Source organism: Geotrypetes seraphini, chromosome 14 (genome assembly GCF_902459505.1).
Source record: "Geotrypetes seraphini chromosome 14, aGeoSer1.1, whole genome shotgun sequence".
In the NCBI taxonomy this organism is placed as follows: domain Eukaryota; kingdom Metazoa; phylum Chordata; class Amphibia; order Gymnophiona; family Dermophiidae; genus Geotrypetes; species Geotrypetes seraphini.
In genome coordinates this window covers 23,434,605-23,446,789 of record NC_047097.1, presented here as the reverse complement: position 1 = coordinate 23,446,789, position 12,185 = coordinate 23,434,605, and the positions used below count along the sequence as shown (strand labels likewise).

Genomic DNA, 12,185 nt, shown 5'->3' with positions numbered 1-12,185 from the left:
AAGATCAGCAGCAAGGGCATTCCACAAAGTGGGAGCTGTAACAGAGAAAATAGATGTGCGAGTAGTGTCGTAGAAGAGTTCTCTTATTGAGGGGATGATGAGGAGATTTTGATTACTAGATCGAAGAGTCCTACAGGATGCATACGGAATTATATTAGGCACATTAAACCATATTTTTTTGTTGTGACACCACATTGCCATTTACCTGATCACATCTATACATTAACTCAGAAACGACATAAATAGAGGGGACTGGTGAAGCTGAAACAAAGCTATTTACATTGACACCTTAATGACATACGAAGTGGCGAGAACTAACAAGTGACCCACCTCATCAAACGTGATCTCTTCATAGTCCCAGTTCTCAATGTCGAAGAGGAGGATCACCCGGCCATACTCGTCTCGATTGGATTCAACGCCGGGGTATCCAGCTTCAATCTTGCTACGCACAGCCTCTGTGTGAATGTTCTCAAAGAGCTCTGGATACTGTTGGCGGAAGTGGACATAACCTTAAGGGTCAATTAGAGGCAAAGGGTTAGAAAACAGCAAGGAAGATAAATAACATTTCAGAATGCTAGGAAAACAAGAGGAAGAATTCAAAGTTTGTCTAAAGAAATACAAACAAAGGTGAAGGATTTCAGGAGGCTGGATGACATCTGTATGATCTCCGACGGGTACGATGGAAGGATCACATGCATTGGTCTATCCTGGAGAGTAGTACTGCCCTTTTATGATTCTTGGTTTTACTTTCAGTGAAAGCAATGCAAAGGAAAACCCGATGTCTCGATCTGTCGTCTGGAGCTATATAGTAACTCTAAACTTATATCTTCATACTGAGTAAAACCTTTGGTCAGTTCACAATAGAATAAATACATTGAAGAGTTCCCTTCTGATTTTATAACTTCTAGGGTCAGTTTTGCAAATTCTGTCTAGTAGAGAACTCAAGAGAGCAAGACTGCGTTTTTGTTGATTAACAAGTTTTCAGATGTCATGGTAAGCTGAAACTGGAAATCTTTGTTCAGATGAATTTCGATTGCCATTGGGATGAAACCCAGTCATTAGAGGGTACTGACCCATCTAGAAGACAAGATGTGTCTCACAAAGCTGCTAAAATTAGCTTGGCCTTCTTTTGTTTTAGGGAGAATCACTGAATGTTAATTTCATAATGAAATTATGCATAGTTTGAGATTCAACTCTTGCCACCTTGTTGGGTAGACCGGATAGCTCATACAGGTCTCCCCAAGGGCCATTATTCAGACCGTGGGAGGCAGCCTAGCTACTTGCCATGGTTGGCGGCAAACCTGGCATTGAATTTGTGGTCTTCTAAGTTCAGCCACAGTTGACATAGCCGGCCAAGCCAATATTCATCTGCTGACTAGCTAAAGCATAGTGGTCAAAAATAGATCAGCTATTTATGTGGGTATATCTGGCTGCTAGACTTAGCCATCAGCCAATGAATATTGGCACTAGCCAGCTGTGTTGCGCAACATAGCCGGTGATCGGGACATTCAGCTGGAGATAGCCCTATTGCCCATTGAATATTGGTGGTTAGCCAGCTTAGAGCCAGATGCTCTAAATCGCCATTAAAATCCCGTGGGTCGCTGTGGTGCTGGTATCTCATCAGATCTTAATACAGTGATCGATGTTCAAACAACTTTGCATGCAAATGAGTTAAACAGAGGTCCTCCCCCCCCCCATCCAATCAGTCGTAGGAGAAAGTGAATTACACATATGTAGAATAGCTACATTGCAGGGATGAATGAGCATCAACCATGACTTTTGGTAGTGCATCTTTTGCGCACATCCTAAGAGGCAAGGGACGAAGAGCTAACAACAAAGCATGCAAATGTGAAAACGCAAGATATATATGCTTTTTCTTTAATATGCATGCACGAGACACGCTCATTACACATGCGTACATTATGTGGACCCCAATCCCATAAAAGTATTTTTATGAACTTCCACATGCAATCAGCAGCTCAGACCTGCCTGTATAAGCTTCTAACAAACATGTTTCAACGCTACCGGCACTTCCTGACCTGTCACAAATTTTGGATCCTTAAAGGCTGGCTCTTCATGTTGTGCATCATCTGGGCAGTCGTCAGAGTGCCCATTTTAATACTGATGAGCTCGCTGTAATCCATTTACAAACAATTATCGGAGGCTGCTATAAACCACAGAGAAGAAGCAATTTTGGGCATCAAATGTTAGGAGTTATCAAGAACGGAATGGAAAACAAAGTTGAAAATGTTATAATGCTCTTATATCGCTCTATGGTATGGCCGCACCTCGAATACTGTGTGCAGCTCTGGTCTCCGTACCTCAAAAAAAGATATAGTGCATTTAGAAAAGGGATATAAAAATGATTAAAGGGATGGGATGAATTCCCTATGAGAAAAGGCTAAAGTGGCTAGGGTTCTTCAGCTTGGAGAAGAAATGACTCAGGGGTGATATGATAGAGGTCTATAAAATTACCGAGTGATTACTTGTTCATGTTTTCCAAAAATACGTGTAATTAAACTCTGGAATTAACTGCCAGAGAATGTGGTGAAATCAGTTAGCTGAGCGGGGTTTAAAAAAGGTTTGGATAATTTCCTAACAGAGAAGTCCATAGGCCATTATTGAGATGGACTTGGGGAAATTCAATAACCAGCATAGAATCTGTTTTGCTACTTGGGATCTAATTAGGTACTTGGGACCTGGGTTGGCCACTGATTGGAAACAGGGTACTGTGCTTGATGGACCTTCGGTCTGACCCAGTAAGGCAATCTTTATGTTCTTATAATGCTAAATTGTTTAAACCTAGTTTAGCGCTGATCGTTAAAGGCACGGTGAGTTTTGAGCACATGGGCCCTAGTTCTATTTAGCCAGCCAGGGGCCATTCCTGACCAGCTAAATAGTGATGAAAATCATGCAGACTTTTATTTTGCTTGCTCATATTAATTGGTGATTTTCTAATAAAAAGATGCAAATTAAAAAGTAGCAGCATTTGTTGAGTTCTAGGGCCTTCCCTTCGCATGGTTTCCCTTTTACCCTATCTGTGCACATCCTGTTTTGCAATGCTGTAATAATACAATCAATAATAATAAAATGTTAAGCGGCAACTTACAACCTAATCCTAGGAGACCTAACCCTCCATCTCAAAGACCAATCCTCCAAACAAATAGAAAACCTACTGTCATTCCTCGAAGCCCTAACATACAAGATTTTAGACCCACAAACCACACGTGAGAAAGGTCACCAGGGGCAGGAAGTAAGATGGCGGCGGCGTGATAACAGCTTTTTAGTTGAGCTCCGTCGGTTTCTTACAATTATTACCTTACTATCCCCAGACTTTTAGTCTGCCAAACATGCCTCACACCAAACGTTAGGGTTTTGTCCAGATGGACCCTCCCACACCAGGAAATAAGTCGATGGAGCACTTCTTTACAAGTTCTCTGGCCAATATTGAAGGGAGCAGGAACCCAGCGATGACTCCGATGGAAGGAGCCACCGGAGCAGTGGGACTTGAGATCTCGCTCTCCCTTCCGGCAACCCGACTGCCATCTATTCCGGTGTCAGCAGACATTGAGAGCGTGAGCTCTGAGGACCTGACGAGTCCGACAGCTTCACACATAGGAGGGCCTCACGCTGGTTTGAGCGCCAGAGAATCAACAGCGGTAGGAGCGGATGATATCCACTCCTCAAAGGTGACTTTAGACGGCATTTGGCGAGTGCTCCAGAAGTTAGAAGCTGCTTCCACTAAAACTGCCAGTGAGATCTCAACGATAGTGAGTAAATTGGATGATCTTACAGTCTCTGTGCGTAATATTCAATCTGATACCAAAGTTTGACCAAGTCAATAAAGAAATTGCTTCACTTCAAAATCTTACTGCAACATTTACTAAAGAAATACTTTTCTTTCAAAGGAAAATTGAACAACTTGAAAACCATAACCGAAGACTTAATCTTAGAATTTTGAATTTTCCGAAATCTTCAGTTACCTCTCCATTGGACGTGTTTAAAAAAATACCTTATTGAAAATTTAAAAATTTCATCAGGACTCAATTCCACCTATAAATAGGATATACTATCTTCCTAAGAAAGTTGGTTCTTCACCACAAGACGCAAAGGCTGCCGGATCACAACCTTTGGATTTAAATAACTTAACTGATATCTTAGAAAACTCCCAGGAAGAAATAGAATATCGGGGTACTTGTTTTTTTAACAAGACCTTAATGCTATACTGAAAATATTCTTCCGACATGTTCAGAGAATTTGGATATTCCCCGACGTTACAAAATCTACTCAAGATCGGAGGAAACTGTTCTTACTAATGAGAGAAGAAATTAAAGCCCTGGGAGCTACTTTTGTATTAAGTTACCCCTGTAAATGCTTAGTAAGATACACTGGAATTAAATATGTCTTTTTCCTTCCTGAGCACCTTCGAACCTTTTTGGACACTAAGAAAATTAGGCCCGTGAAAGCACGTTAAGCCATTTCTTTTGACAATTGTGATTTTTCTTAAGACCTCCTTGTCTTTTATAAATTGCTTCTCCATATCTTCTTGAGGGCTAATTAAGTGTTTAAGGTTATGATTAATTTTTTATATATAATTCTTAAGGATTCCTAAATTGTGATTAGCTTTACCTTAGCATTAGCTTTGAGTTCTTTATAAGCTTGGGAACTTTTCTTTTATGGTATACTCTGTATTACTGTAACAAGTAGATACTTGTGATTTCATTTAAAAAAGATAAATAAATATTAAAAAAAAAAAAAAAGAGAAAGGTCACCAACTAGACATCGCAGTCTTCATGACCCAACAGCCCTTACTGCCAGTGATTCAAACATCAAATGGAAAGTGGTCTCGATCCCTCTGGTCAGACCACTACACATAGTCCTTCAACATCAACTGGACCAAAGACAAAACCAAACCAAAACCCAAAATATCAACCTACAACTCACGTAAATACATCGACCCCTCCAAATTCTGGACTAAAACAGATGCAAAAATCCAAGAATGCAACCCCATGGACTTCATCTCACAATTGTGCAGGATAAGCACAGCTACCCTAGATGAGCTAGCTCCAATGCAAATAAAAAACAGAATTAGCAGACGATCAGACAAATGGTTCAATAACGAACTACTCCTACTCAAAAGACAATGCAGACTAGAAAGAAAATGGAGAAAGAACAACCAAGAACCCACGAAAACAGCATGGAGAAAACTAAACCAACAATACAAGCTAATACTAAAAGAAAAAAAGAAAGGCACACTACACCAACCTAAAAGAAACCCAAGACACAAAAAAACTATTCCAAATACTAAAAGAACTCACAGACACCAAACCCTATCTGGCCAATGACATCCCTCCCCCCTCAGCCACCCTTTTAGCTGAATACTTTAAAAACAAAATTACAACTGCCAGGACTACCCTCACCGGAACCCCAACCCACCTAGAAGAGATCACAATGCCCCCCCCCCCCCCCACAGAAAAAGAATCAGCTGCGGCAAACAGAACTTGGTCCCACTTCCCCACTATACAATGATCCGACCTTAACAAATTCTACAAAAATTATAGCAATTCAGCCTGCGATCTCAACCACTGCCCTCCATACCTATTAAAATCCTCCAGTATCAAATTCCGCGCTCTCCTCTTACAATGGATACAAACCATGCTTGCAGATGGCCTTTTCCCGCAAGACCTCAGCGAAATCGTCGTCACCCCGATCCTAAAAGACCCTAAAGGAGCAACAGATCAACCATCCAACTATAGAACCATAGCCTCAATACCACTTTATGTCAAACTAATGGAAGGCCTAGTAGCCAAACTCCTCACCAACTACCTAGAAGACCACAACATACTCCACCCTACACAGTCTGGTTTCTGAACCAATTACAGCACAGACACACTACTAGGTTCCCTCCTGGACACAGCTAGACAACACCTCAGCACAGGTAGAAAAATGCTGATTATACAACTGGATCTCACCGCAGCATTCGACTTGGTAGACCATAATATCCTACTACAAATACTAGATACAATAGTACTAGATACACATAGATAGGAATCACATAGATAGGAATCACAGATAAGGTACACACATGGTTACAAGGATCCCTACAATCAAGAACTTACAGAGTAAAGTTGAACAAAGAAAAATCAGAACCATGGTCGGGGCAGGATTAATTCGTCGAGGGCCCCTAGGCACATGAGTACACTGGGCCCCCTGCCCTGCCCCACCTCACCATGCGCCCAGGTGGAAACAGGAAGCTGTGTCAGAGGGATGCTTTGGGCAAGCAGCACCGCTTGCACAATTACAGTTCCCGTTGCTTTTCATACCCACGTCGCTTGCTTATCTTACTTTCCGTCAATGGGGGGCTCCATTGCCGATTGGGGTGGAGTCCGCGTTGCCGGTCAAAGCTGGAGGGGCCCATCGCCATTTGGAAAAAAACAATGTTGATGCCCTCCTTCATCAGGCCCCCCTGACAGTTTCGGGCCCTAGGCACGTGCCTACTTGGCCTATTGGTTAATCCTGCCCTGACCATGGTCCAACCCCTGCAGTGTGCCTCAAGGATTTCCACTATCCCCAACTCTCTTCAATCTCTACAATGCATCCCCCGGCACCTGCCTGGACAAATTAGGCTTGACCTCCTATAGCTATACAGATGACATCACCATGCTCCTTCCTTTTGATCAACCAATGTCCTCCATGACAAACTCACTACACAGGATACTTGAAACAGTAAACAACATGGATGAAAAATCACAAACTGAAACTGAACCCTGACAAGACAAAATTCATTCTTCTGAAAATAATAAAACCCCAGCCATAACAAATCTAGTAATAAACTCAATCACATACCCAATACAACCACTCTAAAACTTCTAAGAATGACGATAGACAGATGCTGTAGCTGTACCATGCAACCACAAATCAACAAAAACAATACAAAAATCATTCACGAACATGAGAAACTTGAGGGAAGTTCAAAAATTCGACAGAACACAATTCCAGCTCTTGGTCCAGTCCCTAGTCATTAGGTTTTCTAGACTACTGCAACATCCTCTATCTCCCCTGCCCTACAACCATGATAAAACAACTACAAACAGTTCAAAACACAGCACTAAGACTTATCTATTCACTGAGGAAACACAACCACATCACAGTGGCATACCTCGATTCACACTGGCTCCCAATACAAGCAAGAATACTATTCAAATTCTACTGCCTACTATTTAAAACCATAATCAGAGACAGCCCAGACTACCTAAACAACCGCCTAATCCAAACTATCTCTATCAGACATAGGAGAACCCACAAACCGTTCACGCATCCCCCAATCAGAGACGTCAAACGAAAAAAACTGTACGATGGCCTTCTAGCCACACAAGCAGCAAAACTAGACTACCAACTCTCCAATTTACAGATAACGACCCCAGGACTACAAATCGTCCAGAAAAGAAATAAAATCCATGCTATTCAAGAAATCCTTGAAAGACAAACTAACACCTCAAGACTCGTCCCAATTCTCTGAAGCAACCGGCTTTACTCTTCAATTCCTCTGGAAATGGCTAGATAACTCCTTTTATAATCCGCCTTGAACCGCAAGGTAATGGTGAAAATATAAATCACTAATGTAATGTAAATTACAGTTAATCCTTGATTCACATGAAAGGAAATGTCCACAAGAAAGGGAAATACGTAACATCTGGGATGGTGTTAATTGAAAATGTGGTGTAAGATAGAAAAATGGTAAACACTGCCCCCTAATTACAAAAGAATCTTAATTTTTCTCTTGATTAACACAGGCATTCTGAAATCACCTTTTCTTAACAATAAAAAAAGCTTTTTTCCTGTGATAGTGGAGTATTAGATCATCCTTATCTTTGTCACTCCCTCCATTAAGAACCAAGGGCTAGATTAACTGAGGCCATGGATCGGATCCGATCCGGGACCGGGGGGCGATTCACGAATCGTCCTCATGCAAATGAGCGAAATCAGACTCGCACCCCCAACCGATTGCACGGATCGCTCTCCAGCAGTCCGACACATGCACAGACCATCTCTAGATGGTCTGCAAATGCGCTGGCCCTCTATGCCTGGCAGAGCTGGAAATGAAAACTTTTTTGTTTTTTACTTATGTTTCACGTCAGTCTTTTTGAGTCGAAAAATACATGTTTTACCCTGTTAGTCTCCTATTCTTGATTTTATAAACTGTACAACGCTTAGTAAATTTTAATAAGTGATTTATTAAACAAAATAAAAAACTTGAAACTTGAAACTACTATTTCACGAGCCCGTGGTTTTAACCCGCTTTAAACCTGCGGGGAAGGGCAGGAGAGTCGGGGCGGCGAGAGCAGAGTCGGGTCGAGTTCAGGGCGGCTAGTCGAGGAGGCAATAGTGAAGCTAGAACCCAAAGGCAATGGAACAGAAAGGAGAAACTGGGGAGAAGCAGATTGCCACTGTGTGAAGACATTTAAGAGATTTGGGGCAGAAGCAGGGTGGCGAGTTGGGGCGGTAAGAGAGATTCAGGGCAGAGAGGAGAATCGGGGCAGGAGAGCAGGAGATGCAGTCGGAAAGCACGTGAGCGACTGGTCCCCAGCAGTCGCTTCTTTTGTTGATCGGCCAGCCCAGTCGGTGCTCCAGATTTTTTTAGTGAATCGCTGCCTGTCTACATTTGCATGACGTTCCCCCTCATTTGCATGCGTGGATCGGATCGGAGGTTGCTCAGCTCCAAGGTTAGTGAATCGGGTCAGGGAACAATCGGATCGCAAAGTGGTCGGGACATTATCGGTGTCCTTAGTGAATCTAGCCCCAAGTCTTTTCTTTAAACAGGGAAGATAAGCGGGTGACATCTATCTGGCATCCCGCTGAGCACATGGCTATATATTCCCTTTCTAGCCTTTCTCTTTCAGTCAAATGCCCCAATAACCATCTCCGGTATCATGCTTCTCAGTTTTCTTCATTTTGTTTTTTGGGGGTTTTTTTGCACTTACTTGAGGAGAATTCAACTTCAAAAGCTAATCATAAAGTGTTAGGTTAGTCTATTGAGATGGTGCCAGCTTGTTGGTTTTCACTTCCACGAGTCCCTCATTATAAAGTGCACAAAAAGTTGAAGAATTGGGCTGAATGTGAAAATGTGAAGCTTCTCTCAAGCTGAACAAAAAGTTGCTGATCAAAAGTAAGTGTTTAGAATGTTCTATTTGACCTACAAAGAAGGAATATTTGACTTTCAAAATCCACTTAATGCAAGAAAGAATGTCTTTCTTCAGATTTATGTCAGAGATTTACATAAATGATGTAAAATGCAGTCTAGTGCAAAAATGTCTTATGAATTCTGAAGTTTTCAGGTAATTTTAAGAACTTGACTCTGGACCAGTGGTGTACCTAGCATGTGTGACACCCAGGGCCCATCATTCTTTGACCCCCCCCCCCCCATCTATATGAAAAATATGATTTTTAGTAACAATCCACATATCGTGCAACAAGAGTGTACCGAGGAAAAGGCAGCATCTTAAACACTGCAGTGAGCACTAGAACACAAACACATACATTGTAAAACTAAACAAGCCAGATCCCGCACAGTCAATTAATCCTGTAGTCAATGCCAACTGAAAACTAAGTCCTTTTCATACACACAGAATAGAAATACACCCTTGCCCAATATGGGATAAACACAAACTAAAAATAGAAATATGTAGACAAAAAAACCGAACCGCCAAGAAACCAGACTCTGCATACAATGCAACACCACACCACCACAGAAACAGTGACACATGTCCCCTAATACTGTGCAAAATATAAAGACAGTAGATGTAAATTTGAAAAAACTGATACATAACAATCACCACTTTACAAATTAACAAACAGAAATAAAACAAAACAAATAATGAGAAATAAGAAAATACCATTTTATTGGACTAATCCATTTTTCAATTAGCTTTCAGAGGCCAAATCTTTCTTCAGAACAGGTATATTGCTGTTATGGTATCCTGTCCTGACCTGAGGAAAGGGGTTTAATCCTCCCAAAAATGGCAACTATTTATAAAGTTTCTTCAATACAGTTACAATAAATAAGCTTCTAAAATTTTTCATTTTCAAAAGTTCAGGTATTCAAATAAGCAACACTGAAGGGGGACTTCGTCTTGATAAAGCCTTTGGCGAAACATGTCGGAGCAGATAACATAGAAACAGAGTATGACGGCAGAAAAGGGCCGTCGGCCCAACAAGTCTGCCCACTCAAAGAACCTTCCCCATAAAAGAACCCGCCCCCTAAGCATTTTTCCGGAGTGTACCTACATGTTTATCCCATCGTCTCTTGAAGTTGAGCACATTGCTGGCCTTGACAACCTGACATGGAAGACTATTCCAACGATCAACAACCTTTTTGGTGAAGAAGTATTTCCTGATGTTACCATGAAGTCTCCCATCCTTGAGTTTGAGCGGATGCCCTCTTGTTGCCATGGGACATGTAAGGAAAAAGATATCTTCCTCCACCTTAATATGGCCTGTAAGATATTTGAACGTCTCTATCATGTCTCCCCTCTCTCGGCGTTCTTCGAGAGAATATAACTGCAGCCTGCTTAGACGTTCTTCATATGGGAGATCCTTGAGCCCTGAGACCATCTTAGTTGCCATTCGCTGAACTGACTCCATCCTCTTCACATCCTTTTGATAATGCGGCCTCCAAAACTGAACACAGTACTCCAGATGAGGTCTCACCATGGACCTGTACAATGGCATTATAACTATGGCATTATAACTTCAGCTGACGAAACTTCTTCAGATGCAACCCAGCATTTGTCTAGCTTTGGTTGAAGCTTTCTCCACTTGATTGGTAGTCTTCATATCTTCACTAATGATTACACCCAGGTCCCATTCTGCGACAGTTCTTGTTAAGGTTTCATCATTCAGGGTGCATGTTCTGCAGGGGTTACTGCTACCAAGGTGCATAACCTTACACTTTTTGGCATTAAAACTCAGTTGCCAAGTATTAGACCATTTTTCGAATAAAAGTAGGTCCTGCCTCATATTGTCGGGCACGGTTGTGATGTCCACTACGTTAGATAGCTTAGCGTCATCGGCATATAATGTAATTTTACTTTGAAGTCCCTGGGGCAGGTCTCATACAAAGATATTAAATAGTATCAGACCCAAGACCGAGCCCTGCTGCACTCCACTGGTCACTTCCGACGTTTCTGAGGGAGTACCATTTACTACCACCCTCTGAAGTCTACCACTGAGCCAGTCTTTAACCCATGCAGTCAATGTTTCTCCTAGTCCCATTGTATTAATTTTGTTCAATAACCTACGGTGTGGGACACTATCAAAGGCTTTACTGAAGTCCAAATACACTATATCCAGGGACTCTCCCCTATCCAGTTGTTTCATTACCTAGTCGAAGAAGCTTATCAGATTGGATTGACAAGACCTTCCCTTCGTAAAACCATGCTGGTGGGGATCCCTCAGCCTTTCGTCATCCAGAATCATATCCAATCTGTTTTTAATCAACGTCTCCATAAGTTTACACACTATTGATGTGAGACTCACCGGTCTGTAATTTTCAGCTTCTGACCTGCATCCCTTTTTGTGGAGCGGAATGACGTTAGCAGTTTTCCAGTCCAAGGGAACTTTTCCCTTCTTTAGGGAAAGATTGAAAAGTCCCTATGCGATGGTTTAAGATCAACTAGTAGCAAATCATGCAATCAACAAGCATGAAAGTAAAAAGTTAAAAAAAAAATAAAAATATTTGAAAACCTGAACTTTTGAATAAGAAAAATTGTAGAAGCTTATTTATTGCACAAAGAAAAGCACTTTATGAAATTGGCTGGTGGTTAGCACATTCTGAAGGTTTAACACAAAAAATTCACATTTAAGTTATCAATAGTGAATGGGTTAAAAACTTATAAGCTGCTTTATATGGAAAGTGGGTAACATAGTGGCAGCCAATAGAATTAAATGGTTAAATATCTATACTATTATAGGGTATCTAAGTTACCGACAGGTCTGCAGGTTTTTTGACAGGCCTGCCTGTCTTTTTTATTCTTTTTTTTTTTTCCATGGCACAGATATTTTGCATGTGTTACACATGCAAAATATTTGTCCCATTAAAAAAAAAAAAAAAAAATGGAGACAGGCAGACCTGTCAAAAACGGCTGGGATGGCCCCCAACAAGCGCAATCCCCCCACCAACAAACACG

The 12,185-nt window shown here is 41.5% G+C and overlaps 1 long non-coding RNA gene across 1 annotated transcript in view; it reads right to left on the bottom strand.

Moving 5' to 3' along the window:
- Positions 1-12,185, bottom strand: part of LOC117348703 — a 64,596-nt gene that overhangs the window by 4,101 nt on the left and 48,310 nt on the right. The window contains exon 4 of the long non-coding RNA XR_004537033.1: positions 331-486. This is a non-coding gene — a long non-coding RNA (uncharacterized LOC117348703). The remainder of the gene's footprint in view (positions 1-330; positions 487-12,185) is intronic.